Genomic DNA, 7197 nt, shown 5'->3' on the forward strand with positions numbered 1-7197 from the left:
AAACGATAGATCATTTCTTGTTGACCTGCCGCCGTTTCTCCTCTTTACGGAGCCGCCTCCTACAGCATCCGTTACGACAGCTAAGCGGCAAGCGGCACGCCGCCGGCGGCAAGCCGGGTACGGACACACTGGCGGCAAAACGCGCGCGGCACGCCGCCGGCGGCAAGCCGCTTGCCGCGAAACATGCCGCCGCGGCGGGTTCGCGTGCCGCGCAGAGGATGGGTCGAGGAGCCATTTTCGGCGGCTTGCCTGGCTTGCCGCGTGCCGCGGAGAGGGTAGAACCAATGAGAGACGGCCGGCTCAGCGCCACCTCTTGGCGACTGCCGAAGTTAACTTCAAGCGGCGGCGGCTAGACCACGATCGAGCGCTCTGAGCCAGCCGCGACAAAGAGAGCTTTCTCCGCGTTTTTGAGCAGCCACGTTGAAAAATGAATGTCAGCCGAGAGAGCATGATGGAGCAGTTTCTGGAGACTGTTCGTGTATTCCCCTTTTTGTATGACAAAACTCACCCGGAATACAAAGATAAGGACGCCAAAATGAACCGGTGGGCGATCATCCGTAGACCATTCGATCTGACTGGTGAGTTGTTTTCATTCTTTATCTGAGCTTCCTCTGAATGTTCACGTCGGGAGGAATGTGCAGGTGTGAGCATACTTGTTTAGAGTGCTCAAGCGGTGAGCTGCGGAGCAAATGTGGTGGAATCTCGGCTTGGTGATTTTGCCTGAGCGGTTCGCATGTCGTATCAGGCGGCGCTGTACAGCGCCGCTTGAGCGCTCAAACAAGTTGCTCATCTGTTTATTTTGCAACCTTGCTTGGTGATAAACTGTGACATTTCTGCAGAACCACAAGCAGCCAAAAAATTTAAAAATGTTAAAGATCGTTGGCTTAAAATTGTGTCGGCGTCGGAGGGGGCCCGGAAAAGTGGCGCTGGAGGAGAGGCCGGAAAGGTCCACACGAAGTGGACACTTTTCGACATCGTGGATGCCATGCTGAGGAACACGCCACATTCTGCCGAAAGGTAAAAAAAGACACCACTTAGTAGCGCAGCCATCTGCGCGAACTCCAGCCTGGCATTGATAACTCACTGCTGTCACCCGCCCTACCACTCTTTTTTAAGCCGCCTTCTTCGTGTTTAATATCTTTTTACATGCTTTTACTGCCCAAGCTTCTGTGTTTTTTAACAATATATTTTCCCTTCTACTGCGCTGGTAGCTTTGCTATTGTTATTATTTTGACATTAATTTCCTGGCGAGAAATCTGCAGGGATTGCATCAAAACACCTCACATTTTACATTCCAGGTCTTCAACAAATGTGCCCCCAGAAGAGGACATGTACGCTAAGTCTTGTTTCCATAAGTGTAACTTTAATTTATAAAGCTTCAAATGATTTAACTTGTTATGCTGAAAGCAATTGCATCTGTGCTTTTGTGCAGCTGCATTCAGCAATCTTCGCTGGCATCGAACAGCCCTTCCAGTCCAAGACTGGTGGCCAGGTGTGCACCTCATTGTTTGCTTTCCATAACGATTACAGCAGTGAAACAGTTTGTGTACAGCATTGCCACTTCATTAACCTGTGCAGCTATGCCTCAAGCCCGGCTGCTGTGCTTTTTCAAGAAATGTAAGCTGTACTAATTGTGGTGTCATCATCCACCAATAGTAGCAATATCCTATGCCTTTAATAATGCAGGTGCACTGACAGCCCCAACGACTTCACTGATGGAGATGATTTGAGGTGGGTGCGGATTTTCAATTTTCGTAGCTGTGGTGCATCACAGGTTCCTTATCAATACACCCTTTCCACCAGCCTTTCACGTTTAATAGTGGGTCGCCACTATTTTGCACTGTTATGCTGCACTCCCATAGAAATGGTAGTTTTATGTGCATACAGATCTTGGCTTAGTTGCTGTCATGACTCGCCGCTGGTCTGTAGCTTCAAGTGAATCATACATTCAACACTGCATTGCAATGTACGAGAAAAAAATTTCTGTGTCTTGAGTTTGGCGCATGATGGCCTGAGTTGCCTATGCGCCATTAAACCAAACACAAACTTTTCAGTGTCAGATTTAATGACTGCACACCCAAAAACTGCAACAAGGTGTGAAACCAAGCTTTCGGGTACTAGATGAGTGTAATGTGGCTTGTTCGTTTTCATAGCACTGCAAGTAGACAACATGTTTTCTGCATGGCATAAATGGCACAATTTTTATTTTTTCTACAGGCTCCCCAGTACATCAGAAGCAGCGGCATGTCCTGCTGGCTCTTCAGAGTGAGTTGGTGTTCACTTTCTTGCGTCGGGATATGGCACAACAACAAACATTTTTTTGAACAACTCCACAAGCAGGAGCCGCTGCCCCAGATCCAGGGTAAGAAAGCTGTGCACACTTTCTTTTACTGGAAGCAGACATACTTTTCCAGTGCATTTTTTGAGTCCTGTCCTGCATTTGGCCTCTCCTGCAGGTCTGCCAAAAGGCGAGCATCCAATGGACCTTCCTCTCGGTACTGGTATGGTTCACATTTCCAGCAGGAATTGAATGATAATCAGTGATTGCAAGAAAACATTGTGCTGATATATTTATGTGCAGGAAAAAAGAAGGCAGTCCGACAGCTTCGATGAAGCGGTGAAAGATGTTTTGGGGAGCTGCTCGGCCACGCTGCTTGAAATAAAAAAAAAGAATGAAATGCCTGCCCCAAAAGACGACAGTCAAGAGGCAGGAAACTGGATCGCTGCTAAGTTGAGGATGCTGCCACAAGAAAAAAAAAAAGATGCGAGGTGACATTCAAGATCCACAAGCTGCTGTATGAAGCTGAAATGGAGCAGTATAATTAAACGAAATATAAACTGCGAGCAGTCTGAAAAGAGTTTTTTTTTTAAAGCAAGCAGTTTCGGCTTTCTTTTGACACGATAGCGTTCGTGCACGCTGACAAGCAGCTTCCTGTTATCGGAAATCACCTGCCGTCCTGCACGGGTCACGACACTTTCCTGCCATGGCACCTGGCCGTCACTCATGAAGTAGGATGCCAGCCTATCCCTAACTTCCAATGCAGTCCTGTAACACAGAAATGCACGAGATGTTCAGCCTTTTCCTTCAGCTTATTCTGCCTAACTGATGTCACAGCTTCTAATGGGCGTCTTTTACTCCTCGCCGCTAGCTGTACCCAAGCATGCACTAAGCATGTGTTTTTGCACCGTTACAGTTCTTAACGCAAACTCTTATGAGCAACATCTTAAGTCATGTTGCGGTAAATGATCAATTTAAATCAACTGTTTTGAAGGTTTCACTGTTTGTTATTGATGAGCTTCAATTGCTTTAATGTAAATGAAGGAAGAAATGCAAACTATTATTGATTTCATGCGGTCTTGGACAAAATAACTACCGAGCAGAGTGGTACCCCTGGTCTGTCCATCCAGGCAGGGCACTATATCATTCCTCCATGCCCCATTTGTGACATTCCCCTCCCAGTCTTCATGGTCGACAAATCCAGGAGGGTTGTACGTTGTCCTTGAGGACACCGAGTCTTTCATTAGAAAATTGTGGAGCGCCACACATGCCCTTACAATGTTCTCAGTGGTTTCTTCTGTCGCTCGAAAGGGTCTCTTTAGTATGCGCCACCTACTGGCTAGGATACCAAAACTGTTTTCTATGAGCCTCCTCGCACGACTCAGCCGGTAATTAAATACTGCCCTCTTCAAGTACTCACTGTACTGGCTGGCCCTGTAGGCATGAAGAGCTAGACAAAAACATAAGGTCAGGGAATTAAAATTACAGCAAACATGCACATACTTAGATGAAAAATACAATGGCACTAATTTCAAATCACTGAAATAAGTGGCAGCTGTGCGCACCCGCTGAAATCAACTTCCAAAGAAAAAACTTATGCGACGTGTTATGTCTTCTAGGTGTTCTTTTGCCTGTGCGGCCAATTTGAAATACTACATTACTTGGTATTATAGGGGATTTTATTCAATTTTTGCATACTTTTGCGCTAACGAAATAATACATAGGGCCACCTTTGGCTGCATTGCACAATTTGACATTTTCAGTATATTATACTTTCAGAAAAACAGGTTAAATATTACACATGCACTTGCTTGCAATCATGCAATTAAACCATATATGTCCCCACTAGATTTTACTACTGCATCATACCATTGCTTTCACACAAAATGCAAGCTAACATGTCAATTAGCAGTAATGAAAGTATTTTAATACACTGATATTGCACTGCATGCACAAAATTTAGTCCTCTGAACCATTTTTTTTCATGCAGAAACTAAACCTTTCCTTATTTATTTATTTATTATTTATTTATTTACAGAATACTGCAGGCCGTTCTGGGCCCTAGCAGGAGGGGCAATACAGTGCAAAATGAATATACAAAATAAAACACTGAAAGAAAATTCGAAACACAAAGCAAATAAGTTAGATGGCGTCAATCTTCTATTTCTTCAATGGAGTCAATGTCACATAGTGCTGTTAAAGGTAAAGCATTCCATTCAGTTACGGTGCGGGGGAAGAAGGAGTATTTAAATAGGTTAGTTCTGGCGGTGAATGGAGTTAGTGAATCAGAGTGGCGATGTCTTGTTGGTCGTAGAGCGGAAAATGGCTTGACGCAGGGATCCGGGCACATTGACAACTTGTTATGTTTGAGAAGGAAAAGAAATTTTAATCTGAGTATTTTACGTCTTACCTGCAATGTTTGAATTCGGTTTGCTCGCATTATGGCAGTAGGTGAGTCGGTTGAACGGTATTTTGAAAAGATGAATCGAATGGCCTTGCGCTGGATCATTTCAAGCGCTTGAATGTTAGTTTTAGTAAATGGGTCCCAGACAATGCAGGCGTATCTAACTTGGGTCTGATTAATGATGAATAGGCTAAAAATTTCAAGTCCGCAGGAGCATTCTTCAGTTTGTGCTTGAGGACACAAAGTTTACGAAACCCTGATGCGCATACGTTACTTATGTGTTTGTTCCAGCTTAGATTATTAGTTATCGTCACGCCAAGATATTTATATTCAGTTACCTCCGAAAGTGGAAATGATGGAAGAGCGTAAGGGTATAAAAGGCTGTTTTTTTTCTTGGTTAATCTCATAAATACGGTTTTCTGAGCGTTAAGTTTCATGTCCCACTGGTTGCACCAATCCAGAATATTGTTTAGGTTTAAATTGAGTAATAGTTGGTCTTCACGACATGTAATTACATTAAACAAAACACAGTCATCTGCAAACAGCCGGATTTGAACGGGATGAGTAACTACTTTTACAATGTCATTCACATATATTAAAAATAACAGGGGACCGAGGACACTTCCTTGGGGAACACCAGAAGAGACAGGCAGGCTGTCTGAATAATGGTCGTCAATACTAACAAACTGCTGTCGGTTAGATAAGTAAGCTGAAACCCAGTTAACTATAAAGTTAGGAAGACCAACTTGTTTAAGCTTGTCAATTAATTTAAAATGGGAGACGAGGTCAAATGCTTTACTAAAATCCATGAAAATAATATCAGCCTGGCCGGTTTTATCAAGTACAGATGCGAAACTATGAACAACCGATGTTAGTTGCGTTACAGTATAATAGCCCTTCCTAAACCCGTGTTGAACGTTAGAAAGGATATTGTTATCGTCAAGAAAACCGATGATGAACTTGGTTATTATGTGTTCTAGTAATTTGCAACAGGTTGAAGTGAGAGAGATGGGAGGATAATTTGATATCAGTGATGCATGCCATGGCATGCAGAAGGCATGCCATGTACATGCATGCAGGATAAACTGCATATGTAAATGATTTGTAGAAATTGTTTTACCATTTTTGCTGCATGCACGCATTGCACAAAACTGTATCTGCTATGGAAAACAGTGGCAGCAGTAGCACAGTACCGCTGCATTGATTTTTCATCTCGGCAATCAGAGAAACATGTCAGCATTAAAAGTAATTAGTGCAACTCGACACGTCGAGCATAAGGCCGTATGAGGTAAGGCTTCAATGGAAAGGGCTCGTCGCCCACAATCAAGTATGGTATCGGACCCGCTGATCCCACTGTTGCTGCTGGGGTGATAAAAAATCGGCGCTCACCCAATATGCGCGTCAACTTTGTTCTTAAGAAAACTCCCCCATCACTTTCTCCCCCGTAGTGGCCAACGTCCACATACAGAAATCTGAAATAAAGCAAGAAGTTTCTGTGTAACCCATTTAGCATCTGATATAGCACATGACTTTCACCTTGCCCCTCCTGGAGTCACTACTGCGTTCTATCCTCGTAACGTCACTTCTGTGCTGCCTTATAGTTGGACTAAATATACATGCCACACACAATCAGAACTCAGAGATTAACATCTTGAAATCTGTTGCAATTTGTGCACAATCAAATATGTTTAATGTCAACATGCGTGAGCAAACCATGGTAATCATGCGCCTGTCACGCTATGCCCCTTAATTCCTCATGTAACTTATAGCCTTGAACTGTCCTCTTTTCTTCCAGTGCATACAATGGCACTCTCTTTGAATGAATATAATACACTCTTTTCATGATTCTCAAGAAGAATACACCATTAGCAAGCAGTTTAACAAAAGCTTTGTTTTGCCATGAATGAACCATACCTGTAATGTGCATCGCATGTTGCCATGAGGACTGTGCTGAAGGACTTTTTGTAGTTCAAGTTCCGTGACCCTGAACTTGTAGGGCATTCAATGCTCACATGCTTTCCGTCAATGCATCCAATGCAGTTGGGAAAATTCCACTCTGCAAGCATGTCTGTGGCAATCCGAATGTGTTCGAGCAGCAATATAATATAGACTGTGACAAAAACAATAGTGTAGTAATGCATAAGGCAACATTTAATTGTCTTATGCGCGTTATGAGATGCAAGAGCCACACATTTCAACAGTCAGTATGTAAGGGGCATTGGGAAAGTCAGCAGCATAACAAATAAGGTAAATAAATGCAAACTGGACGCTTGTCGACACTATAAACCCTCACCGCAGTAAGAAAACGGGCTGTAGTGCACTTACTTTTTTCCATTCTTCTGCTGTTTGTGGAAATCTTACATAGATTGGCTGAAGTATCTCGCATAATGCAGCACAAGTTTCTCTTACGATCATTCCAGCCGTTGATCGTCCTATGACAAACTTCTCATCGTGTCGCCGTTTGCGAGAAATATGAACAGCATATTCTCATCACATACGTCTCAAAGGATAAATG

General features: G+C 43.5%; 1 pseudogene; it reads left to right on the forward strand.

The window, feature by feature from the left end:
• Window positions 1–427: 427 nt before the first annotated feature.
• Window positions 428–2366, forward strand: LOC149327152 (uncharacterized; annotated as a pseudogene).
• The last annotated feature ends 4831 nt before the right edge of the window (window positions 2367–7197 follow it).

This window comes from Amblyomma mixtum, chromosome 10, assembly GCF_055824585.1.
Source record: "Amblyomma mixtum isolate Tamu chromosome 10, ASM5582458v1, whole genome shotgun sequence".
NCBI lineage: Eukaryota > Metazoa > Arthropoda > Arachnida > Ixodida > Ixodidae > Amblyomma > Amblyomma mixtum.